This window comes from Mirounga angustirostris, unplaced genomic scaffold, assembly GCF_029215605.1.
Source record: "Mirounga angustirostris isolate CCGP_5_RB_7025 unplaced genomic scaffold, mMirAng1.0.hap1 SCAF_8, whole genome shotgun sequence".
NCBI lineage: Eukaryota > Metazoa > Chordata > Mammalia > Carnivora > Phocidae > Mirounga > Mirounga angustirostris.
In genome coordinates, this window is record NW_026991716.1 from 113,521,883 (window position 1) to 113,549,784 (window position 27,902).

The 27,902-nt window shown below is 43.0% G+C and overlaps 1 long non-coding RNA gene across 1 annotated transcript; it reads right to left on the bottom strand.

The window, feature by feature from the left end:
• Window positions 1-202: 202 nt before the first annotated feature.
• LOC135365502 (uncharacterized) lies at window positions 203-12,558 on the bottom strand. Its single transcript, XR_010413444.1, has 3 exons — window positions 12,461-12,558; window positions 3,875-3,992; window positions 203-280 (listed from the first exon to the last, which is right to left on the bottom strand). It is a non-coding gene; the product is annotated as an uncharacterized LOC135365502 (long non-coding RNA).
• Between the last annotated feature and the right edge of the window lie 15,344 nt (window positions 12,559-27,902).

Sequence of the window (27,902 nt, forward strand, 5' to 3'; positions counted from 1 at the left end):
ATTTCCATGAATGGTACAACATCGCATACTATTACCTTTTAGAAGTTCAGCCATCTAGCTCGGCTGACCTCACTTACCTGTCGGGCTGGCTTGGTGTGATGGTGGGGCCCACGGTGCGTCTCGGATACCGTGCAAAAATACTGGGTGTGTGATTTTCCTTTTCCTCACATAAATGCACTTGTCCACTTCAGTCCTGACGGAGCCGATTTTCACTTCGTCAGGTATTCAGGGAGGGATGTGTGGAGGCTGAGGTGATTGGCACTGCGTGTTTACGTGGATTCTGTGATGATTTAAGGTCATTTATAGATCAATATCCTGGGCAGCTCCCAAGCTAACGTGGCCGGCAGCGTGACTCTGTTACAATATACTAGGTGGGCAAGTCTGGCTAAAATCCAGGGGAAAAGGTGACTACTGCCTGAGGGATTGCTTGTGCAATCCTCGTCTGAGGAGGAGCACCTCTGAACTCAAGCCACATCTGATCCATTTCACACACATCTCAGCTCCCGGCCTGGGCAGAGGGAAATGCCTTTAGAGAATTCAGAAGGAGATTTTGAGAAACAATACTTTGTTTTCCTCTCAGATATAGGAAAAAACCTTGAACAAATCTGCATTAGTTAATTTTGGCAAAAATTGACAGTGAAAAAATTATGAGAAAAGCAAATCATAAAATAATGCAAATGAATCAATTTTATGTGGCACACATCAGAGTGTTTTTCACCGTTAATTGATAGACTTGGGAGCATGTCAGAGTCACCTAACCTGGTCTCTTTGTTCTTAGATGATGAAGCCAAGCCTAGGAAGGGTATTGCGTTTGCCAGTTAATTCATTAATTGCCAGCCAGTGGCCGAATCAAGACGAAAACCAAGCATCATGGCTTCCTGCCCAGGACTCTTTCTACCACACACCATGTAAAATTATTCTTCAATACTTTCAGCTTTTTTCTTTATTCCTTTAAGAATTCCCTTTATAAAAATTCAGCTTTGCTTCAAATTATAAAACTGGTGACGGAGGGCAGGAACGTACCAACAGAAGTCAGATGCTTGTTTTTGTACATTCCTGCTTTTCTCCAAATGTTTTTATTCTTGTGGTGGTCTGGGAGCTCCCATTGGATCCCTAGACACCGTTAGTGCAAACTGAGCCTCTGAGGCCCAGTCCCCAAACTCATTCAACCATCAAGGCCCCTACCCTGTGCCAGGCAGTATGCCAGGTACTGGGACTACAGAGATAAATAAGAAATGATTTTTTCCTGAAGGGGGTTTCATGTAGTTGGAGAAAAGCACATGTAATCAAACACAATACAAAGATGAGGCAGTAAGTGTTGGAATACAGGGCCCTGGACTCTCAGTGAAAAACCTGTACCTTCAAGAGTTCAAGAGTCTCTTGAAAAGGTACCATTTGAAACAGTCTATGAGGATGAGAGTAGTTTATCAGGCAATGAAAGGAGAGGCCTCAAAGGATGGGGAAGGGCCCACGGGGAGGTATGCAGGGCACGATGGGTCAGGAGACGAGAAGAAGATGAGGTGAGAGAAGAGGGTAGAGAGGAAGGCTGGGGTCAGCTCGGGAGGGATCTTAGGCCACATGCTGAGGAGTGCTTCTACCATGGAGGATTTCACTGCAAAGGTCAAAGTACACGTAATACAATGTCCCATCACAGAGACTTACAAAAAGAGAGAATGGGGTTTGACAGATTTATTTTTCTGAGAGAGAATGCTGATCCTCATTTACTTCACCTAGGAATGAGATGAAATATTCCTGATATGATGTGTGCTGTAGGAATCACATAGTGCGTGTGAAAGCACCTGGTAAATTGTGCAGCAAGGTGTGGGGGTGAAATAATTTATTAATGTCACATGATAATAACATCAGATGGTGAAGCTCTTGTGACGGTGAATGCTGGGTGGACAGCGCACTTCTGAGCATCAGGGTCATCCTGAGATTGAATCCTGAGGATATTTCCAGCAGATTCTACAGCATGGACTTCAGCACCAAGGCCTCTCTCCAAATCACGTTGGCGAAATTGCACATTCATGCTCTACACTCGGCTTTAAGTGAGGGTCCCTACAAGAAGCAGCATCGAAACTGCTTCAGCATTTGCTGGGAAACCCTCTTCAAGAACTTTGGTCGTTAAATATCTCAATGTTTTCCACGAGTCAATTAATGAATTCATTATCTTACATCACAATCATAATTATTAAGTTATGATTTAATTAATTAATGCCAACTAAGGAAATAAAAGAGGGTGCACACAAAGATTTATATACTAGAATGTTCACTGAAGTGTTATCTACAATAAGAAAAATCAGAAATGACTTTAAATGTCTCTCAAAGGTGGGGAAAAGCAAATAAACTATAGTCTGCCTCCAGGGTGGGATATTTTGTAACCATCAAAAATGATTTCAAAAATCATGGTGTGAAGAAGTGTTCATAATATTAAGTGAAAAAAATTGTAGGGCATACCATTTGTTCCCTATTTGGGGATGGAAAAAAATAGTAGTCCCTCCCAAAAAGATTGAAAATGATAGATCAAATTGTAATACTCATTTTTTTCTGCATGAAATTATTACAAAAGATTTTTCTTTTCTTTTCTTTCTTTTTTTAAAAAAAAGATTTGACTTATTTATTTGAGAAGAGAGGGCATGTGTGTGCGTGCACGTGAGAGAAGGAGAGGGAGGGGTGAGGGAGAGGGAGAAGGAGAAGCAGATTCCCTGGACTCCCTCAGCAGGGAGCCTGGACTCCCGGCTCAATCCTAGGACCCTGAGATCATGACCTGAGTCAAAGGCAGATGCTTAAGCTTAAGAGGTGCCTCTCTTTTCTTTTTAAACTGATTTCCAGAACTTAAAAGAATTGTTACTAACTCTATAATGAGGACAACTAATGTTAAAAAAATGTATATTGAGTAATCTTGTGCTAAGAAATTATTATTCTGTGGTTTAAGCTTTTATATTTTTGATGGAATCTCTGCTCCAACTATTGGTACCAGTCTGGGAGATTTTATTCTAATAACTGGAAGTTTCTGAGTTCTTCAACCCCCTTTTCTTCAAGAGCAATAAAAAACCACTCTACTTTCTCACCGCTCTATTTTCAATTGCTTTATTAATAATAAAAAAAAAATTTCAAAAACATTTGCATCTGGCCAACCGAAATATTCTGAGTGATATAAACCAAACATGCTGAGGACACAAAAGAAGTTTAAAGTCTTATTTCTGTACAGAAAGAGCTTATGATTTATGTGGGAGGATGAGACAAATGCAGGGAACAACTAAGACATAAGAATCATAGTGATTTCATAAGAGCAACAGTGATTTTCCAAGATTAGTCCATCACTTTGACTTGATAGATGAAGATAAAGAAGCTAAGAGACAACTGGTTTTTAATATCACATAAGGCTCCAGGAATCCTGGTTCCACTGTACTGAAAAAATGCAGGATAATACTTGAAATCCAAGAGGAAACCAAGGTCAGCAGCCTCCACGAAAGAGTTAAAGAAAGAAGAGATGGGGGGGGGGGGTAGTTAATAACCATGCCCTGGGCTTTGACTCTTCTTCAACAGGCATTGAGTCTGTGGGCCCTCAACCATTGAGATTATCTCACTGATGATATCCTATTGAGTGAAGGTTCAGTTTTCTCCCCTTATCCATGGGGGATACATTCCAAGACCCCCAGTGGATGCCTGAAACTGCAGATAGTACCAAACCCTATATATACTATGTTTTTTCTGATACATACATACCTATGATAAAGTTTAATTTGTAAATTAAACACAGTAAGAGATTAATAATAACTCATAATAAATAGAACAACTATAGCAATATACTGTAATGAAAGTTATGTGAATGTGGTCTCTCTCTCAAAATATCTTATTGTTCTGTACTCACCCTTCCTCTTCTTGTGATGATGTAAGATGATAAAATGTCTACATGATGTAGGCAGCGGTAAGTAGTGTTAGGCTACTGCTGACCTTATGACGATAAGTCTTCCATTGACCATAGGTATCTGAAAGTAGAAAGTGAAATCATGGATGGAGGGGACTAGTATATGTCTGTGGCATCAGACACTAGACTTATGAAGTGCTTCACTTTCACAGAGATAAAAATCAAATGTTCAGTTGGGCTGCAAATTAGGATGCCTTTATTGCAAGTGACAGACACCCAACTCAAACCATAACAAAATAAATAAATTAGAGGTAGAGGAGGAATTTATTGAAACATAACTGGGATGTAGCAGGCTTTAAGACTGGCCAGGTTTTGAGTTCAGATATTGTCAGGGCTCTTGTTCACTCTTTCTATCTCACTATGTCTCTGTTTGGATTCATTCCTTGGCAGGTGTTCCCCAGATCATTGGCAAGATGGCTGCCAGAAATCAAGGCTCACACCTACTGTTTAGGAACCCCCTGAAGATGTTTCCCTGGAAAGCTCTTGCAGAAAAGTCCTTGGGAAGACCCTTATTCCCCAGGCTCTGCCATGTGCCTGTCCCTGAGTCAGTCACTGTTGTGAGGGGATCTGGTTTGTTGGAGATTCAGTCCCATCCTAACCACCTGAACAGCACTCCCCTTAGTGAAGAAGTGTCCTATTAACTGTTGAAGTGTTGGCAGAAGGGGAGGGGGGGGCTCATCACGTGTCCACTGTGGGAGGTAGAGCCAATGACCTGAGTATTAACTGTGTAGCATACATGATAAATACAGAAAGAGAGAAAGGAATAATAATGAGATTACTAGCACAGTTTTCCCAGAGAAGATGGGTGATGACATGCGCTAGGATAATATACAATTCTGTTAATAATAGACTAAATCAAGCCTAATTGGAAAGTAAACCTCCTCTAAAGAAAACTCACACTATACTCACAAATACATTTTCATGAAATATGCTTTTAGGAGTAATTGCAGGGACTAAACCAGTCCAACCTGCAGCTCTTGGGAATGAGATTATGCTTTTGAACAAACACTTAGTCTGGAATCTAAAAGGTAGAGATGTAATAGTAATATCTCTTTAGATAATGATTTCAGAGATTAATCACTCATACAGCTGATGGAGCTGTTCATTAGGTAGCCTAATTTCTGAAAACAATGGAGGAACAGAACCCCAGCAACACCTGTGTGCAAGAGTGAACTCATCACCAACGTGGTGGGTGCAGCATTTATCACAATAATTCCTCCTGACATTTGTCTCCTGCATTATACTGCCGTATATTGACTCCGTTGATCTTTGTAACATTCCCGGGAAAGAGGTACTATTGTCATCACCAACATTTTATAGATAAGGAAACTGAGGCACAAAGAAATCACAGAGCTAATGAGAGGTGGACTCGGAGTCTCCCACTGTGTTTTTCCATAGCTCTTACCTGCGAGACAACTGAGTTTGAATCCTGCCTCCACCACCCACTAACTCTGTAACTATGTCCTTTTGACCCTCGTTTTCTCAGTTGTAAAGAAGCAATGTCATATATCATCTAATGGTATAATGCTAAAGATTGTCTCTCTTCTTAAGTTCTCGTATGGGGTCCCTCTCCTGCTCTCCAGACATCATTCTGTTTAGCCTTCAGGTTGGAGCAGGGAAGAAAAAGGAAGGGCCACAGCCTATTTTCCGGGCCACCAGCCTAGTAAAGGAAGAACCTACCCACAAGACAGGGAAGTAAAAATGCAGACAGAAACTTCTGGCCTGAGGGGTAAACACAGGGAATGAAAGGGGAGGAAAAGGGCAGGAGCAGAGTTTTAGTTTTCTTTTTTCACCTTCTCAGGTGTAAATTCAAGGGGAAGGGATATGGGCAGGCCCAACAACAGAAGGTCTTCTGCCTCCATTTGTGTTTAGATGGGAAGGCAGATTTCCCTTCACACCCCAGCTCACCCAGCCCTGTCCTGAGTAGTTCTATCAAAACCTTGGTGCATGGTGGCAGGCTTAAGCAGAGGGAGGGGCCTAATCTAGCAATCCTGAGTGCCTTGGTTGCCCCTGGCAGGGTGGGGCCTGGCTGGGAATTTGCTAACCCCAAGACAGGGCTCCAGATGGACAGAAGTACCCAGAAGATACACAGGGGGTCAGTTGGAGTTGGAGATTTAGATTTGGAAGTTGTAAGGCTAACTGAATGCTTTTGCTTTTCCCTGTGAAAATACATTTAGTGTATAGAAAATACAAATAGTGAATTTAGCGAGGGTTTTCTTCTACAAATGTATTTTGAGGCCATTATCTCTTCACTCTGAAAGCAAGGCATTTCATAGTGTTCTTCAGAAGTATTAACCAGCACGGAACAAATACTAGGTTATAAGCCAGAATAAAGCATACCTGTTCTTAAGACAGATATTGTATTATCTCATTTAAACGTGCAATCTAAAAAAACCAAACTCATATAAACAGAGAACAGATTGATGGTTGCCAGAGGTGGGGGGTGGGCGGGAGAAATGGTTGGAAGTGGTCAAAAGGTACCAACTTCCAGTTATAAGGTAAGTTAGTCCGGGCGCCTGGGTGGCTCAGTTGGTTAAGCGACTGCCTTCGGCTCAGGTCATGATCCTGGAGTCCCGGGATCGAGTCCCGCCTCGGGCTCCCTGCTCGGCAGGGGGGTCTGCTTCTCCCTCTGCCCTCTTCCCTCTCATGCTCTCTGTCTCTCATTCTCTCTCTCAAGTAAATAAATAAATAAAATATTTAAAAAAAAAAAAAGGTAAGTTAGTCCTGGAGATACAGTGTACAACAAGCAGACTAGAGTTAACGATACTGTATTTACAGTCGAAAGTTGTTGAGAGTAGATTTTACAAGTTCTCACCACAAGGGGAGGAAGTGTGTAACCATGTGCGGTGATGGATGTTAACTAGACTATGCACACTGGGGTGGCCATTCTGCAGTATACACAGATATCACATCAGCACGTTCTATACCTTCAACTGCCACAGTGTCAATTATATCTCCGTAAAACTGGGAAAAGCAGAACACATGCCCTTTACAACCAGCTTCAGTGTCTGCTGGCCTGAGATGGCGAAGGCCTGCGGTTTCAAACAGATCCCAGCCATCCCAGCACTTCCGCGTGCTCCTGGGGCTCTGAGGGCGGATGTGCCCCGGTCCTGGCGGAAGTGGTCTGCAGGGCCGTCGGAGTCACCGGCGCAGAGGCCCAGACCGTTACCCGCGGCGTTAGCCTCCGCACGCCGTGTGAGCAGCGCTCGCGGACTGCGTCGCACATGCGCATTTCTTTGCAGACTTGCTCTTAACGCGGCAGGGTCTCCGGCCAGACCTGGGCATTCACAGAAGCAGAACTTTCTCCCGTTGGACAGCCCTCTCCGCTCGCTACGTGTTGACGAGGGCAGAGTTTCTCAACCTTTTATGAGGGCCATTTGTACTGGATGATTTTTCCTTGTGGGGAGCTCGTCTACACGTGGTAGGATGTCTGGCCTTACTCACTAGAACTGGCAACAGTCGAAATGTCTCCAGACATTGCCACATGTCCCCTGGCCCGGGTTGGGGGGCGGAAGGAACAAAATCACTTCTGGGTGAGAATCATGATGTACAGTGTGACACCTACGGGCTTTTGGTCTACATGCAGTTCATTGGCCATCGTCTCCCCTGGGGGACCCACCCCCAGCCCGCCGGGCCCGGCTGCAAGCCCCAGTGCAGATTCAGCCAGTAATTCAGGAGAGCTTGGCTAGTGGTGGTTGTGGGTGTAGATACCCGTGAGAGGGTAGGTGGGGAAGTGGGTAGCTCCCTAGCTTCCAGCGAAGTCTATATTTGCTTCATTTTCTGCAGAATTCAGTTAATTATTAGTAAAATTACCATGATGATCAGGAACTTTCTTTTTACTTCAGTTACCCTTAAAACACGACCCCATCTGTTTATTAATGTGTGCTGTGCAAAGACCATCATTGTTAATGTGTGCCGTGACATAAACAAGTTTGGGAAAGCGCTGTGATAGCGATTTAGAAGGATGTCCCTAAAAACACAGAAGCTACCCTCAGGGGTTTCTCTACATCATTTCTAGTGGACCACTTGCTCATGAGAAGAAGGAAAATCATTTCCTAATTCCTCCTCAGTCAGCTGGAGGGCTTCATTATTTCCCGATTAAAATCCCAAAGATGGAGACTCCTACCCAGAAATGACGTCTTGGTTACGTGACTGAATTTTCCCCCCAAAATCAATGGAGGGAAATCAGTGGAGGCTGTATCCATCTGCAGCCCTCTTCCCCCGTGAAGATCAATGTGCTTGACTCAACTAGTTAAAAATGAGAACTGAAACAAACAGCTGGATTCATTTAAGATGCTTCCTTTTCATTTCAACTTGAAATAAACTCTTCAGCAGATTGCCTTTGTGGCAGTTGAAGGCCAACATAAATTTAAACAGCGGGTCGCTTGGCTTTAAGAGACCAAGACTCCCTGGTGCTTTGGCCAACAAAGCCTTGGCTGGGAGTTGGCAAGCAGCCTCGAGGCACCAGGCTGTCAGCTTCTCATGCAGAAAGGGGCACCTGCTCTCGGGGAAGATGGGACCAATTCAAATACGACCTGGCAGGGGGACCCTGAGGATGGGCTCACAAGTTGTCAACTGATATCATATCCTGCTACTCAATAGGGTCCCCTGCCCAGTTCCCGGTTGATTCCCTCCCTGGCATCCCTCCTGCTCACGCAAGAGGAGATTGCTAATTTTCCAAAAGGGGAAAAAGCGATAGCATGCTGTGAAAATCTCTGTTGACTGTGCGAAAGTAGTGTTTGTCCTCATTTCTCCAGCCTCGGCTTTTGTTCAAGTTGATCATTTTCTCAGAGGGAACAGAGGCTGCTGATTACCTAAGGATTTTGCTCTGCGTTGACTGCAGGTCTGCTGGGAGTGTACGTATTGATACCACCTAGCAAAGCGGGATGAGACAGTACGGATGGACAAGGTTCAGAGTTTCAGTTGTTAACTCATGCAACAAGTAAGTCTACTGAATATCAATTACGTGCCATACTCTGTGTCGGATGCTGGAGACACAACAGCAAACAGACTTCGTCTCCATCTTCATTGGGCTCATCGACATTATTTAGATAATCATTCAAATAGATGTGAAAGCACAGGTGTGAGGGGGCCTGGAAAGGAGGGGGAGGCCTTTCCAGGGATTTGGCCAGAAAAAGGCTCAGACCACGGAAGTTCACGTTCAGTGTTAGGTCTTTGTCTGTGAGCAATGAGCATATCATCGATGGGTGTACTAGATGTGTGATACAGCCAAGTTTGTTTTAGAGCACTCTGTGCTTATGACCCGAAACCCAGGTCGACTTCATGGCATGCTATTTGACACACGTTTGAATGCAGAAGGTATTCTCATCAGTGCTATAATTAATTTACTTGTCTGGACTTGAGAAAGTATGGTAAAAATGCCCTTTTTAAAAATAAAAATCAGAAATACTGACAGCCAATAAGTTGAATTCTCTTGTTAATCTCAGCAGATGAATGAACTGAAGTTGCTAACTCAGATTCAGGAAATTACTTGGATCTTGGTTTATGTATGTTTATACTCGACATGCAATCATAACTAAATACACAAGCTAACGAAGTTGTTTCATGGGTTGTGGAGGGTTGAGGAGTGTCCTCCCAGCATTCACGTCTACCCAGCCCCTCAGAATGTGACCTTATCGGAAATAGGATCTTTGCAGATGTAATTAGCTAAGTAAGGATCTCCAGATGAAATCATCCTGGGTTTAAGGTGGACCTTAAATCCAGGGATTGGGGTCTTTTAAGAGGAAGGAAGGGAGATTCGAACACAGAGACACAGACATAAGAGCATGTGAAGACAGAGGCAGAGATTAGGTTGCCACAAGCCAGGAAACGCCAGAAGGTACCAGAAGCTGAAGGAGGTCAGGAAAGAGCCTCCCCTAGAGCTTTTCTGCTGACACCTTGATTTCAAACTTCTGGACTCCAGAACTGTGAGAGAATACATTTCTGCTGTTTTAAGCCACCAAGTCTGTGGTAATTTGTTATGACAGCCTTAGGAAACTAATACATGGGTGCAAACAAGCTTCTTACACTCCCAAATTACACGGTAATTATTGAAAAATTATAAGCTGGCCCTGACACATGACGAAATTGCTTTGTTGCACCAATTTTTGAACTTGTTTTTCTTTTCTCATTTTTTAAAAAAGGTAAACCAATGGTAAATTTCTCATGGTTCTTACTGCCTGCTTTAGCAGCATAAAAAACATAGGTTTTAATCTATTATAATAGATTTTTAAAAACAAAATAACTTGTTTATTTATTGTAAACTTAAGTTATGGACAACTTTTGGTTCAAATTTGCACAGGGTAAGTTAAAATAAATTTCATTGTATTAAATGACATGAATGTTTTTTTGAAAGCATGGTTATATTGATGTAAATTTTAGTAAAGAGCAAACACACAGCGGACAAAAACAACAAAAGTCATTTGGGCCACAGTGGGGAGAACAGATTGGAAGGAGCCAAGACTGGGGAGGCAACTCTTCACTGGAAGGGGAAGAGGGTTTCGTGTGTGTGCAGGTTTGGGGGGTACTCTGGTTCTGTGTGCAGGGAGGACCCCAGATGGGGAGGCCTGGGTCCTGAGCACTGAGTCCTCAGCCTGTCTGGGTACTTGAACAAGATCCTCATGGCCAGGGCCTGGAGGGAGCAGGGCTGCCCCCATGTAAATGGACCAGTGGGCTAGGACAGAAAGCTTCCTCAAGGGGCCATGGCAGCCTGGAGACCAGAAAGTCTTTTTTGAGTTTTGTCAAGCATTCTGTGAAGAGGGGTCTTGTGACAACGACAGATCTCAGGTATCATCCTCTAGGCTCAAAGGTCAATTTAATTTAGTTTAGAAAAAGAAAATAATATGATTGGCACATACCCAACATTATAGAGCAAAATCATCCTGGTTACCTCAAGTTTCTTTGCAAAGTTTACACTTTTTGGATTAGATTCTGCATGAAATTTGTAGTCCAGATGTACCTCTAAGAGGATCCAAATCATGCTTTGAGTCTCAGCGACATTGTCCACTAGCTATTTTACCCCTGTCAGAATTACTTCTGTTTTTTTTTTCTGTCCGTGACAGAATTCCTTCTGCTTGCCCCCACTTCACTTTCTCCAGGCTCCCTGGTGCTTTGTTGTCTATCTGCTGTTCCTCCAGATGGCCAGTTCCCCAAGGGCACGTTCTAGCAGAGCTGATCACTGTCCTGGCAGTCACCTTTCTAAACCTGGAGACTGCTAACAAGTTAAACCTGCACTGCATAAACATACAGTGCACCCTAGAAGGGTACCCGAACAATGGCAGCCTTGTGTCTGGAGCCATCTCACTGGCCAGGGACTAGGGGAAAGTGCATGGTTCTCTTCACTCTGCCTCTTTCTGAATATTTAAAATTTTTCAATGGATTTCTGTTGCTATTACCCCAGAAAAAAAGTTTTATTAAGCAAATAAGATGACCATTTAAGTATAGAAATTAATTCCGTGCTTCAATTAAGTGTTCCAAATTCCTGTACCTTTTCCATAAAGCATCATTTCCCAACCATTTTATATACATCCATTCCTTTAGCCCTTAGAGCAACCCCGTATGGTAAGTGTTATTTTTATGCCGGGTTTACAGATGAGGAAACTGAGGCATAGAAATGTCACCTGATTTGCTGAAGGCTGCAGAGCTATTTACAGCACCTCAGGATCAGAGCTCAGACAGCCGAGTCTAGAGCCCAAGCTCCCAGCCCACGCATTGCCACGCCTATTACTGCTGTGGGTGGTATGCCCTTGTCCCATGGCTTTCCTTTCTCCCACCATTCCATCCTTGGGAATGTCTACATAAGCCTGGTGGAGTGGAATCTTTGAGAGTGTATGTTACTGGAAGGACCACAGGTCCTCTTGAGAAAGAACACACAGTAGGGGAAGAAAGAGCAGAGCCGATTCAAGGACAGCCTGATGTCTCTCTCATCTGTCTTCCAGGCCAGCCCCTATGGCACCAAGGCTGAGACCGAGGGTGAGCAGGGAGAAGGGTTGTGAGAGAGAAAGCCCCAGTCGCAGGAGATGGTGACAGGTTAGGGAGATGGTACCCTCAAGGCAGGAGTTTCCCTGCTCGGCGCTGGCCTGGATTGCTTTGACTCGGGGAGGGTGGGCACCAGCAGAAGACCTGGTATCAATGGCTGAGTGCAACTCTTCCTGTCAACAGTGGCAAGACCCCTCTCTGTTATGAAGAGAGACAGGCAGGAGGAAAGTGACAACTGTCATTGCTAAGAGAATTTAGCTTGGGAAACATATGAGATACTCCTGGAACTTTCTGGAAATATTTGGAAGGAATTTCAGGAGGACTGAAACGACCGCAGAACAAGCTGCCGTGCAATCAGAAAAACTCTCTTTTGGGTCTGACTTACTCCCAGGCTGGTGTGGCCTGATTTACACAGGTTCAACAGTTCATGTTGTCTAGTGTCTGCATATGAACAACGGGGTGGCCTTCTTCACGGATCGGAAAGTACAAGTGCAAAATTAGGCGGAGGGCCTCGGAAGAGGCTGTGGCCAGTGGTTTCACGAATTTTCATACCTTCTCTTCTGCAGGGGTGGGAAGAATCAATAATATCCACATCTATCACACGTTATGCATTTCTCAACTTGCTTCACCCAGCTATGGCTTTTTAAAGGATCTCATTCTAAGAAAGAAACAATATACAAGAAAGCACAAATGAGTTAAAGTTGCAAAGGGTGATCTCTGCCATGAAGCTCTGGTGTGTTGATTAATGGAAAGGATTATTAGCTTAACTGCCACCCCGAATAGAATTGTGTCTCTAATATCTTTCAATTGGAAGTATAGATCTACTCTAAGTAGCAGATTGAAGGTCAGGCCAAAAGAAAACCAATTATCAAGTGTGAAATGCATTGCTGCTTAACACCTTTGTAGACACAAAGCAAACCCCTCCTGAAAAGACACATTTACAATATGAAAAAGCACTTAAAAAGATGACTCTCTGTGGGTGCCATAGAGTTTAGCTTTCATCTCTCCTTGAAGAATCCAAAGTTGAAGAATCTATCCATCAAGCAAAGGAGAACATAAGGGCCAAGAATTCCATTTTGGTAACTCTAGATGCCACGGTAAGGGTGATGACATGGACTGTTTGTAATTGCCAATTTAAATGTGTCTTTGATCAGATTTGTGTAAAAAAGAGAAACTGTCAAACCTAATTTCAATATTTTTTCCTAAGTAGCAGCTCCTCAATATTGCAATTAAATATTTATCTCTCAAAGTTTGGTTTCATCCTTTTAACTAATCTAGAGAGAATACAAGCTAAGTTTCTGCTTAGGTTCTGTTTTTGGACTCCTTGCGATCTTGTCTTCATTCTTGTTGCCTCAGTAATTTCTACTACCCTGCTACCTCACTTAAACTCCTTTGGAAACTCCTCATCAAAGACAGAACATGGTATGAATCTTAGAATGGCATGTAAGGACTTTCATATGGGGCCCTGACTTCCTATGCAAACCCCCTCCCTCTGACGATCCCCTCGGAACTCCACCCATCCTTGCTGAATGACCCACATACAGCTCCCCTGGCCCTCCAGCAGACTGCTCCCTGGAGCCCAGAATGCCCTTTCCCAGCTCCTGGTAAACAATTGCTTTCCTTGTAGACTCAGCTCCTGTGACACTTTCTCTGAAGCTTTTTCAGATGAGTGATCAGATTGTCTCTGTATTCCCTCTTTCCCATGGACCTCCACTCAAACACATTGAACTCTTCAGAGAATTGTTTACTGCAAATCTTTCCCTTCTGGTCTAGAAACTCAAAGGCAGAGGAGATCTAAGACCATGCCTTAGATCACATTCCTTTTTGCATTTGGTGCTGGGTACGTAGTGCGCGCTTAATAAACATTTGAGGAATCATTAAATTGGGTGATGGGCATTAAGAAGGGCACATGATGGGCCTTAAGGAGGGCACGTGATGTGATGAGCACTGGGTATTGTACGCAACTGGTATATTATTGAACACTACATCTGAAACTAATGATGTGCTATATGTTGGCTAATTGAATTTAAATAAAATATTTTTTAAAAAAAGAAATGGAGCAGAACTTTGAAATGAACTGTATCTCCCTCCAAATATCCAGATATCCTTCTTTCAGGTGTCTGCTTAAATGCCACCTTACGTAAAATTATACCTGTCCTCCCGGCTTCTGGCACTTTCACACCCTGCTTTATTTTTCTCCGTAACAGGCCATCTGTGCTTGTTTCCTTATGGATTGTCTCTGTGTGCCTCAGCTCATCACCAGGATGTAAATACTCTGAGATAAAACCAAACCCAACCCAACCCAACCCAACCCAACAACAGTTCCCGGTTTCCAGAGCTGCCTGCGCTCCTTGGCTCATGGCCCATTTTCTCTATTTCAAAGTCAGCTACATTGAGTCCTTCCCAGGTTTTGCTTCTCTGACTTCCACTTCTGCTTTACCTCTCCTGTCTCTTCTGCTGCTCAAGTGATTAGCTTGGCCCTCACTTCTGTAATCCAAGATAACCTCCTTATTTTAGGCCCCATGACCTTAATTCCCTCTGCCATGTCCATTTTGCTGTGTAATGAAACATATTCACAGATACAGGGGGTGAAGATCATGGGGGCCAAAATCCTGCTCGCCACAGCTACCTGTGGCCTTAGAAAACAAGGACATATACACATATTTGAAGAATATAAAAAATGATATATGTGGTTAGCTACAGTTGGTGGTTGTGATGATGAAAACGCATGGATTATTAAGATTTCCCAGTGTAAAGCATTTGATATCATTTCGATTTTTGAACCAAGTGAATATATTACCTGGTTTAAAAATAAAGATCCTTAAACAAAAACAGAGTTACCATATTGGTCCAGCAATTCTATTTGGGGGTACATAGCTAAAGTAATGGAGAGCAGTGTCTCAACCCATGTTCATAGCATTATTCACAGGGGCCAACAGGGGGAAACCACATAAATGCCCAACAATGGATGAATAGATAAACAAAATGTGGTGTTTACATACAAGAGAATATTCTTTAGCTTTAAAGGAAGGAAATTCTGACACATGCTACCACCACCTTGAGGATATTATGCTAAGTCAAATAAGATAGTTGCAAAAAGATGAATACTGTCCAATTCCACTTCCATGAGGTACCTAGAGTAGTCATATTCCTATAGACAGACAGCAGAACGGTGGTTGCTAGGGGCTGAGGGGACAGGAGGATGGGGAGTTGTTTAATGGGTACAGAGTTTCAGTTTTGCAAGATAAAAAGAACCTGAGGCTTGGTTGCACAAAAATGTGAATGTACTTAATACTACTGAATTGCACACCTAAAAATGGTTACAATAGTACATTTTAGGTTGTATGATTTTATCACAATTAAACATTAAAAAAAGAAAAAAAATAATAAACTGTTGCCTTGTAAAGTGGATGAAAATCAAGCAATGGGCTTGGCGTTCCTGTGGTCCAAGACCCCTCACCCCTGCCTGCCCCAAGCCAGCAACTGGGCAAATGTGGGTGGTGAATATTAATCCCACTGGTTAAATGGAAGCTGCCACCAAGCCCTATTGATCAGTGGCATAACCAGCAAAAATGCTACATGGCTTCGTCCTTGTAGCAGGGGCTGACTTATCCCAGCGCTGAGAGTATGGCGAATCTGTCTATGTCTTGGACATCAGACCCATTTCTCTTGAGACTCTCCTAATCTATGGTTTGCTTCCCTGAGTTCTATGCCTGTTCTACAAAAAGCACATCTCCAGATGACTGACAGTGAGAATGTTCAATCTCTTCAGGTGAACCCCCAAACTTTGCCCATAGCAACATCTTCTTGCTCAACAGAATTACTTCAGAATACAGTGATATAACATCAGTACATTTTGGTCACTAATAACATCACCATTTATTGGATGGGAATATCAATTATATTTCTCATTGTTTAGATGGAGATGCCAGGAGTGTAGTCCAATTCATTTGTGTTTTTTTCTTCCTACATAGACCAGGTGATGTTAAGAGCTGAATTGTGTCTCCCAAAATTCATGTCTTGTCCTAACCCCCAGTACCTTAGAATGTGACTGTATTTGGAGATAGAGCTTTTAGAGAGGAAATTAATTTAAAATGAAGTCATGAAGATGGGCCCTAATTCCAATATGACTTGTGTCCTTATAAAAAAGGAAATTAGGGGGCACCTGGGTGGCTCAGTTGGTGAAGCATCTGACTCTTGATCTCAGCTCAGGTCTTGATCTCTGGGTTGTGATCTCAAGCCCTGCTTTGGGCTCCATGCTGGGCGTGGAATCTACTTAATTAAAAAAAAAAAAAAAGGCAATAGGACACAGACACACAGAAAGGAAAGACTGTATGAAAACAGAGGAAGTGACCATCTGTAAGCCAACAGAGAGGCCTCAAAAGAAATCACTCTGCCAATACAGTAGTCCTCCCTTATCTGTGGGCAATACGTTCCAAGACCCCCAGTGGATGTCTACAACAATGAATAGCACTGAACCCTATATATACTGTTTTTTTCCTATACGTACATACCTCTGATAAAGTTTAATTTAGAAATTAGGCACAATAAAAGGTTAACAATAACTAATAATAAAATAGAATGGTTATAACAATATGCCATAATAAAAAAATGAATGTGGTCTCTCTCTCTCAAAATATCTTATTGTGCAGCACTCACCTCTCTTCTTCTTGTGAGGGTATGCGATATAAAACGCCTTCGCAAGTCGGTCAGATGGACTGAGCTGAATGACGTAGGCGCTGTGCTGTAACTTTAGGCTACTGCTCACCTCACAGCAGAGGATCATCTGCTTCTGTGGTTTGACCTCGGCTAACTGAAACCACAGGAAGTGAAACTGTGGACAAGGGGGTGCATGTGGGTGGAGGGGACTAGGTACCGTGATCTTGAATTTCTAGCCTCCAGAACTGTAAGAAAATAAATTTCTGTTGTTTAAACCACCCAGTCTGCGATGCTATGTTACGGCAGCCCCAGCAAAGTAATACAAGTGAACAACTGAATCTCCCCAGGAATGAGCAATAATTCCACACAGAGAAAACAATTATGTTCCTGGAGAAGCAGAACACAAAATCTGCTGAGAATTCGCTCTGGCCACACAAATACACAAATTTACTTCACCAAAACAAATACTTCCTTTTCAGGCGATAACATCTGTTCTTCTAGTTGTTTAACAATTTTCTTGAAGACCCGTGTGCCCTACTTTAAATTTGTTTAATTAAAGGGGTGGGGTATGGGGGGGAGCAAGAAGGAAACCCCCCCGGCACACTGGGGAAAGGGGTTGCTCCAGCTGTTGTTCCAGCTAAAGCCTGTTGGGCCTCAGTCTTGGCCAATGGCCTCTTAAGCCCATAACATGGGGCTTCTGGAATCCTCCATGGGACCCAAAGTATTTCTCAGCCGACTCTGAACTCAATTCATCGCCATCCTTTATTATGCCTTCCTTTTCATCCTGCCTCCCACTCCCGACCCTCTAAACAACATTTGTGTGCACACACACGTGGAGGCTTAAATCACTCCTGAGGTTGTGCAAAGGGAAAGGCTACATTGCCAACAGCTACAAAAACATACCTGCTCCAAGAGCTTAGGGAAAGAAAGGAGGATGGCATGGCTTCCTGGAATAGCACAATTTTCCCGGTGAAACTCAACGCACAGAAGCAATGTTTAATATTGCATTGTATATATATTATGCAGCCATCAAAAAAAATGAAATCTTGCCATTTGCAAAGACATGGATGGAACTAGAAGGTATTATGCTAAGTGAAATAAGTCAATCAGAGAAAGACAAGTATCATATGATCTCACTGATATGAGGAATTTGAGAAACAAGACAGAGGATCACAGGGGAAGGGAGGGAAAAATGAAATAAGATGAAACCAGAGAGGGAGACAAACCATAAGAGACTCTTAATCTCAGGAAACAAACTGAGGGTTGCTGGAGTGGAGGGGGGTGGGAGGGGAGGGGTGGCTGGGTGATGGACATTGGGGAGAGTAGGTACTATGGTAAGCGCTGTGAATTGTGTAAGACTGATGAATCACAGACCTGTACCCCTGAAACAAATAATACATTATATGTTAAGAAAAAAAAAAGTGATGTCTAAGGTCCTCTTTAACTTTGAAATACTATGTTTCTGCATATAACTGTGGGACTATTCGTTTTGCTTTGCTCCCCTCCTCACTGGTACGCAGTGAGAACGAACCAGGAGGATGGCAGGTCAGGAAACCAGGAGACACTCTCACTGTCGTTGCTGGAAGGGGAGAAGGGTACCGATGCCCCAAGCGCACCTGCAGACCGCTAATCCTTAGCGGCAAGGACGTGGAGGGCAGTGAGGCCGGCGCGGCGCGCGGCTGCCCTCCTTGAACTTGCGCACGAACTTAGGGAACGGGGGCGTGGCTGCGCCAGGCCCGCCTGTTGGGTTCTCCGTGGCGTGTCCACTCCCTCAGCGGCGGCAACTGCTGTGGCACAAAGGCAAGCTGTGCTAAGGGTCTCTTTATAAACGTGTTTAGACACAGATAAAAGGCTGAATACGGAACAGGGTATAAAATGGCTGATTTTCTTTCCAGCTATAGCAGCTTTTGCTACAGTTTCCTCCGCTGAGCTGGAAAGGGAGCAGGAAGCCTGAGGATTTATTTCTGAACACACACACACACACACACACACACACACACACACACACCACGGCTCAAATTTATTTATAAATATGCAGGCTTTGTGACATACCGCTGAAGAAACTCGAGTCCTCTTCTCGTGCTCGGAGCTGAAAAACAAGCCTAAGTTATTTTGAGTGTAAACTCTTTGATTTTTCATAGAACAAGAGCCTTTCAGGGGCGCCTGGGTGGCTCAGTCGTTAAGCGTCTGCTTTCGGCTCAGGTCATGATCTCAGGGTCCTGGGATCGAGCCCCGCATCGGGCTCCCTGCTCCGCGGGAAGCCTGCTTCTCCCTCTCCCATTCCCCCTGCTTGTGTTCCCTCTCTCGCTGTGTCTCTCTCTTTCAAATAAATAAATAAAATCTTTAAAAAAAAAATAAAAAAGAACAAGAGCCTTTTCATTTGACTTCATTGATCAAAAAGCCAAAATGTTATTAAACAGTGATTGTAGATAATGTAAACCAGAAGGTAAAAGTATAGAGAATTGCCAAGTGTTAAAAAAAAAAATATGAATCACTTTGTAAAAAAAAAAAAAAAATCATTGATAAAACCCAGAAAACCGGAATCGTCAAAGTCATTGAGATCCGCTGGACCAGAGAATGACCGTGAATTAAAACAGGTGAATCCCAAGACCTCCAAGGCGTGTTTCAGCCCCAAAGAGACACACCCAATAAAAGTAAACAGGTCACTTGTTTGGTCAGCTTGGGTCTGGGACAGTTTTGTCTGTTTATACAGATACAACAGGAGGTCTGAAGCTCACATTTCAAACACTGAATTGTTAACCATATAAAGTGACCCTACGAAGGAAGACTGTGTAGCCAGCCTGTGTGGACTAGGAAAGGCGCGCAGCATCCAGCGCCGGCCCGGCCCACTGCTCCGCCTCCAGGATGTGTCACATCATTGCAGAGCTGAAGCTGCCTGTCACCCAGGGAGTTGGAAAATCAGAGAAGCTAAACTCTGGGGGCCTCAGGTTCTTATGTGTAAAATAAGGAAATTGGAACAGATGGGTATTTCCTAAACTGAGAGCCAGAAAAATTGGATTCTATGGACAAGTTTAGAAAAGTCTGGGCTCAGTAAGTTAAAGAGGATTCTTGATTTAATACATTTAGACTTATTTAATATATTAAATCTTATTTCTTAGATTTAATATATTAATGATATTGTGAATCCCCCCTAAATGGGGATAAGATAAATGATAACTTTTCAAAGGTGCTTGAACACAGAATCCTTTGGGAAATGCTGAACTAGCAGGTCTAATTCTCCATAATTCCAGGGAAGGAATGAGGCCATGAGATAGGAGTGGGGAAAGAGACACTTGGCTCCTGCTTCCAGAATCCCCTCATGCCTACCCAAAAATGGAAAGAGCTTGGTAGGCCCCTTGGAGTACTCATGGCAATGTCAGGGGTTATAATTTTGCAAAAATAAATGACATCAGCTCTTTCTAATTAAGATGAAATGTGTTTAGGCAGAGAATGCCCTGACCTGTGATGTGTTGGCTTAGGTGCTGAAAAGTTAACTCCATCCTCAAAACTCTTGAGCCACCAGTAATGAATTCCTTAATTCCAGTCATGTTCTCTGTGTTATGTTAAAATGCCACCGCCCCAGGAGAGAGACCCTTAAGCCTCATATGTCATAAATGTGTATGAGGCTGAAGCTGTCAGATCTTTCTCTGAGGGAAGATTTTGATTTAAAAAAAAAGAAGAAAATGTGAAAAATGTGAATATTGGCTGGCAGAGAGGAAAAGGACAGAAAGAGGATTGAGGAAATGACGTAAGAGAGTCTCATTTTATCTAGTTGCACTGTCTTAGATCGGTTTTCTGAGAAGCAGAGCCTCCGCCAAGATTCTTGTGGAAGAGGTTTGTTGAAGGAATGCTCTCTGGAGAAAGAAAGTTGGGAAAGCAAGATGTCTGACTGAGGAGAAAAGCTAAGCAAGGATGAGCTGTAGCCTGGCTTCAGCCAGGCCCCACAGGGGACACTCTGGGCCACAACTGTGCCACAGAATTTGTCTCCCCCCAGGAGAGGCCAGCCTTTTGTACCTCTGTGGTCAGGTATTCCCTGGGGCAGGACATGACCTTGCAGGCAGGAGACTCTCATACAGCTGAGGGCGCTGCGCTTGCGACAGGGGCAGGTGTGAACTATCAGAAGCCAACACTCCTACCAGCTGGGGCATGGTCCCTGCAGCCAGATGACAGGGATCTGGGGGATGGGGGGGCACTGGCTGTACCCATAACCCACGTGTTTAGAATTGGCTCAGTTTGCCTGACAAAACTTTAAGTAACTGGAATAGCTTATGAAATTCCTCATGTCCCTCCATACCTTGGAGTCCTAGATGTTGATAAAAGACTTCTCTGATGAGAGTTTGACATTTCCTTGGGGGAATGTTAACCATACTCTAAGCTCCTCTCTCAGTTCCAGTAATTATTAAGAGTTAAAGGAATTCTGTTGATTTCCTGTCTGTCTAGATTATTTTTTTCTTTCTATCAAAAGGATTTTGTAAAGGCCACCTGACATGCCCATATCCTTTTGAGCGATACCAAAGTTCTATATTGAAAAAAAAAAGGGGGGGGGTAGGGGAGGATCTATCTTTTGAAAAGAAATAGCTGGTTTCATAGCATTATTATTATTATTTTTTTTTTTTACAAATCTGCCAGGAAGGAAGAAAGAAAGAAAGAAAGAAAGAAGAAGAAGAAAGAAAGAAAGAAAGAAAGAAAGAAAGAAAGAAAGAAAGAAAGAAAGAAAGAAAGAAAGAAAGAAGGAAAGAAAGAAAGAGAAAGAAAGAAGAAAGAAGACCCGCCTTTCAGGTATTTTTTATCATAAAGCAATTCTAGACCAATGTCAAGGAGATTTCGAGGTAATCCTCTGCAGTTCTTAGTGTAAAGTAAGAATAGTGTGCTTCCTACTGTAAAGGTAATTTAATTTGCCTAAGAATTATTATTTAGCTATAAAGTCTTTTCTAGGGTGTGCCTTGGAGAACTGTTAAGGGCTTAGATTTTCTCTTTTAAAAGCCTCCAGGTCTCTTTTTTAAGGGTTCATCAAATGATGGGGGGAGGGGGGGGAATCTGCTTAATCCATTCCCCTATTTCTGCTGGTGTTTGGTAGCTCATTTAGGTGACCTCAACGTCCTATGTATTTTGTAAAGTGGCGTTTCTAGTCCTTTTGGAAATTCATCAGGCAAAGGTCCACGAACATTTCTAGAAGATCTTATCAAAAGCTGTATGCTTTCTGGAAGCACAAGCACAAGAGCCAGGAATCGTGGCAAAGTCTAGGTCAGTATGAAGACAAAGAACAGTCTTCATGTGTCTCTGTCAAGAGGATTTGTCCATCACCTTCATCAGGTTATATGATCCTTTCTTAAAAGGAAATTTTCTTTTATTCTCCAAGAGCCTTGTACAAAAGAGACATTTAAAGTAAATTACAAAATTCCACATCTTTCTGCCTGCTGGTCAGACTCTGTTCCTTTTGATGTGTTTTGTGGTGGGGCGGGGGGAGAGGGAGGGGGCAGCATGATGTCATATAGCAAAAGCAGCTATTTTGTAATCTTTCCCTTCTCTGTGGCTTATTTACAAAGTCTATGCTTTTAATTTTCCGAGCTTTGGCTCTATATTCAAAGTCAGCCCTAGAATTCTCAAAATAATACCCCCCCGCCCCTCACCCCCCACCAAAACCCTCCTATTTCTTTCTCAAACAAGTCTGGCTTATGTACATAAACCATTGCCATGGCTTTGCTTCTAAGCCATCAGGTCTGCTAGGAATTTACAAAATCCATGCAGCAATTCGTTTGACTTCAGGCTTCCTGCCCTGGAAAGCAGTGTGCCTCTGAAGATTCTCGTGAAAGCCAAACTTCCTCTTGAATTGTGGAAATGTGCAAGAAAGAACAGAGAACAGCAGCTTCCTAATGCGGTCAAACGCCAGTGCCAATACATTAGTACCTGTTTGTAGAACCCGATCGAATGCCGTGGGCATAGCTAGAGGTTTCCAGCAGGTATGGGGAACCGAAACCATCCTGACCCGCTGACAGCACTTCCAGGCCTCCCTGGAAGACCACACAACACAGGGACTCATCCTTCATCCGTCTTGGGCATCAGAGATGAAACAGAGGCCCTCAGAAAAAATTGCCATCAATTCCTGCCCACTCCCAAACTAAACTCAGTTGGTGCTCATATTTTTTCCCCTCCTGACTCAAAAGATGCATCGTTGCTATTTCCCTCTAATACCAGTTCTGGAAAATGTCTAACTGTCTGTTAGGACATGGAGTAAATGTCCCCTCTTCTGTGACTCCTTGACTGATTCAGCATCTGTCACATCTGTCACTCCCCGTTTGTGCTCCTCTATTTTGGCTCTGCACTCTCTGTTCTGTGTCTCTAGATGCACATCTGTTTCCCACTGGATTGTGAGCTGCTCAAGCGTGGAGACTGTGCCTTATTTGTGTTTACCTTTGGAATATACTGCTTCCATGTGAATGTGCTCCTTATAAGGATGTAGAATGAGTGACAGAATGTCACATGCTTCAAGGAAATTAATGTGGGAACATTGCATAAAATGAGAGGAAGAATGAAAAAGTTTGGTGATGGGGATGACTTTGAGAAAGCTATTATAATAATCTAGTTGATAGGCAATGAGCGCCTGACAAGCTAGGTAGAAGGGCCGTGTACAGACTAGTAAGGAGGAGATTAGAGTCAGAGAAGATTCCAGGTTTGCAAGCCATTGTCAAATCTTGATAATATTCGTTCATTCATTCATTCACTCATTCATTCAGTATATAGTACCTCTTCTCATGCCAGGCACTAGTCTAGGGGCTGGAGATACAGAGAGAAATAAATCAAAACAAAACAAAAACATAGAAGAATCAGATTTAAGGGGGTGTTGAAAGTAATACAGTCAGTTGTATTTAGCTTGTCAAGTTTGACAGGTAGTGGGCAGTTGGAAATCTAGGACTGGAGCTTTGGAGAAAGTTCAGATATTTAGATAAATATTTGGGAAACATTGTGCAAAGGGAATAGTTACTTAGGATTCCCAAGGGTAATGATTGCAGGAAGAATTATTGAGAAGATACAGTCTTGTGAGATCCTTGGAATATATATTTTGAAACCATTGAGAAAAAATCCTACAAACATTTGAACAAGAGAAACAGAGGTTACCTCTTCGAGGGAACACAGCCTAAGACACATTAAGGCAGAGGCTGAGAGAGTCAGTAGGACTAGTCACACATATTCTTGTTTTCTCTTTCTTCTGGAAACATAGTAAGATTATCTGTTCTTAATCCTCTTTGAATTAGGTGAGAAGGTTGACTTGAATTGTGAGTGTGGTGTGCCTGACTTCCAGCTGGAAGCTTTAAGAGACAGAACACAGTTTGCTGAGTGCCCTTTCACCTGTGTGCTCATTAAAGAATATATTTAGATGAAGCCCTCAGTTAAGCTGGAACCCTGAGTGACTACATGAGCAGAGCCACCTTAATGACCTGTGCTGGACATGTAACATGAGTGAAAAATAAACCTTAGTTGTGTTAAACCACTAAGCTTTAAGGGTTGTTTGTTACTGCAGCATAACCCAGACAATGCTGATGGACACACAGACTAAACTGCTATAATTAAGAACTCAAATGTCTGTGCACCACATCGTCGTTTATGGTTACAGGTTCCTCCATTTTCCAGTCTTCCCATCCTCCTGGTGTATTTCCTCATTCACATGGTCAAAGGTTGTTCACCAGCCCCAGCCCTAAAGAAGGAACAAAGGGCAATCAACTTATTTTTAAGGAAGTGAAGTTAAAGTTGCACATATCACTCTTCCACACATTCTGTTCATGAAAGCTGGGTCACAGAGTCACACCTAATAGCAGGGGAGGCTGGTAAAAATAGTAACTAGGGAAAAAAAATGTAGTAACTAGCAGTTATGTGTCCTACATAATCCAGAGTGAGATCAGTTCTATTACTAAAAAGAAGACAATGGATACTGGGGGAAATTTTCAGTGTCTGCCATAGAGTACCTAACATGTCCAAGGAACTAAATGTAATATAGCTATGGCTGGAGAATATAGAGAGACATGGAGGTTAGCTCAAGAAGAGGTGGCAGAGATGAGTGGGGTCAAGATCGAGGAGGGACTTCTAAGACTTATTTAAATGTAATGGAAATCCATTAAATAGTTTTTTTAAAGATTTTTTGTTTATTCATTTGAGATAGAGAGAGCTAGAGCGAGCAAGAGAGAGAGAGCACAAGTGGAGGCAGGGAGGGGCAGAGGAGGAGGGAGAAGCAGACTCTGCACTGAGCAGGGAGCCCATTGTGGGACTCGATCCCCGGACCCTGAGATCATGACCTTAGCCAAAGGCAGATGCTTAACTGACTGAGCCACCCAGGTGTCCCAATTGAAGAATTTTAAGTGGGGGAGCAATACAGTCAGATTTGCATTTAAAGGATTCTCCTGTTTGCAGGAGGGAAGATAGATCGAAAAAGATCAATTAGGCAGCCTTTGCAGGATCCAAGTAAGAGCTGGTAGTCACTTGTCTCCATAGCAGAGGCTCTGTAGATAGGGAGATGAAGATGAATTCCATCGTTATGTAGAATCCAGAATCAAGAATACTGAAAGATGTGGGTGAGTGATGTGGGGGCTGAGGGAAATGGAGAGTTAAATATCTTCCCAGATTTTCTGGCTTTAGGTTTGAGGTGGATAGGGCTGTCACTTTCTGGAGGAAAAATTCTGGTAGAGGAGCAGTTTACTTACTGGGAAAAAAATGAGTGTTATTTTGAGTACATTGTGTTTAATGTGCCTGGGAGATATCAAATGGGGATATCTGGTAGTTAGTTAGATGTCTATGGGCTTGGGTTCAGGAGAGGGGTCTAGGATAGATCTAAAAGATTGGGAATTGTTAGTGTATGGATGATACTTAAATACAAGGAATGGGATGAAATGGCCTGGGGAAAGTGGGTTGGGAAGAAAAGGGGAGCTCTGAAGAGCACAACATTTGAGGAATGGGAAGAGAGGACAGCCAAACATCATAATTGAGAAGAAAGTGCCAGAGGGAAGACCAAAACTCAGGAGATACATGGCTTCATGGATGCTGAAGGAAGCAAGAGTTTCAAGGAGAAAGTGAACAAAAGTATAAAACTTAATGAGAAATAAAACAAAATAAGTGCAGAAAACATGTTTAGATAAGATACAGTCCATATAGTACAAGGCAGAAAGCAAATGAAACTTCAAATCATAAAAAAATAGGAAACATGCAATAAAAGGGTTGAAGTTAGATCAAAGAGAACAGCTATGTCATAAAAGGAAAAGGACAAAACAATGATTTTCAGATTCTTTTTAAAATCAAAATTCAAATACCTGTTGGTTACAAGATGCTTGGCAGAAACACAAGGTATCACTAATGGGTTTTTTTGGAAGACGCAAACACCACCTAGAAAATTTGAATGGTATGCTGAATAAATACAGAATGGCTAATTCCACAAAGAAGCCGTTCCAGGTTCAGGAAATCATACAATGATTAAATTTGAAAGCCTGTAAGATGAAAAATGTTCTGAAAAAAATCACCAGGGTAAACTCAAAAGCAGTTAGAAATCAATAACAATAAACCAATCAGCACAGGTCGATGAGGTGGCTCTGGGGGAGGAGGCTGGGCAGGTGTGTGTGGGCTTGCTAGCAGGGATGGGTGGGCGGGAGGCACTGCTGAGATCCTGCTAGAGGTGAACAACCACGTCATTGAGGGGACGCTCACACTCAAGTTCGAGAAAGCAGCTGCCGGTGACAAATCAGAAGTAGTCGAAGTAACGTGTGCAGATTTTGATGGAGTCCTCTATCATATTTCAAATCCTAATGGAGACAAAACAAAAGTGATGGTCAGTATTTCTTTGAAATTCAACAAGGAAGTTCAGGCACATGGTGCGGATGAGCTATTAAAGATAGTGTACTGGAGTTGCTTGGTAAATCCCAAATCAGGACACAATGTCTCTGCTATATGACCTTGAAAATCTGCCGACATCCATTGTGCATCAAGGCTGGCACGTTGAAACGAAATTGTTTTGCCTCTGTCTTTGAGAAAGACTTCCAATTCCAAGAAGAGGGCAGGGAAGGAGAGCACAGGGCAGTTATCCACTGGAGGGATGTATGTTGGGTCTAAAAAGGACAGAGTCACAGTAGTCTTCAGCACAGTGTTTAATGATGACGACGATGTGGTCATTGGAAAAGTGTTCATGCAAGAGTTCAAAGAAGATCGCAGAACCAGGCACAGAGCCCTACATGTCCTCTTTAGCCACAGGGAAGCTCCTCTGGAGCTGAAAGACATGGATGCTGCCATGGGTAAGAGCACTGGCTGCATTACCATCATGCCATTCCCTCGCCACACCCATGCCAGCGCTTGAGACAACACCATCAACCTGATGCACCCATTCCAGGACAGTCTGCGCTAGCACATCAAGTGCTCTAAGGCTGATATTCACACACGTATGCGGGCAGAAACAGCCGAACTCCTCAAGGTGCTGAACCGTGCACACCCAGAGGTCGAGAAAAAAGAAACGAGAACAGTCACAGGGGAAGATGCTTTCATCCCACTAACTCTTGGGAACAGGAAGAGAAGGCGGCTGGCAGCTGCAGGCTGGAACACTTGCTGCTGGGTATTCGTAGCTTTGAATGTTGTACCTCTTCATGTTCTTGAGGGATTTTCCATTTTGTTTCCATTTTGTACAACTTTGGAAAATAATCTACAGAAATGAGCTATGCTTGCAAGGACCTCATAGTTCTCAAAAATCAAAAAAAGAAAAAAAAATGGGGCACCTGGGTGGCTCAGTCGGTTAAGCCTCAGACTCTTGATTTAGGCTCAGGCCATGATCTCAGGGTTATGAGATCGAGCCCCACACTGGGCTCTGTACTGGGCATAGAGCCTACATAAGATTTTCTCTCTCCTTCTCCCCCTGCCCCGTCTCTAAAAATCCCCACAAAAAAAGCAACAAAAAACCCCCCACTTTTGTGCATCAAAAAGCACAATCAGGAAGTAAAAAAAAAAAAAACAAAAAACAGTCCATGGAATGGGAGACAATATTTGTAAATCATATGTTTCATAAGGATTTAGTATCCACACTATATAAAGGATGCTTGCAACTTGACAATAAAAAGACAAATAACCCAATTTAAAAATGAACAAAAGGTTTGCACAGACATTTCTCCAAAGAATAAAGATAGCCCATAATACCATGAAAAGATGCTCAGTGTCATTAGTCATTAGGAAAATGCAAATGAAAAACACAATGAGATAACACTTCATACCCACATGGATGGTTAAAATCATGGACTATAACAAGTTTTGACAAAGATGTGGAGAAGCCAGAATCCTCATATGTTATTGGTGGGCTTGTAAAATGGTGCAGCTA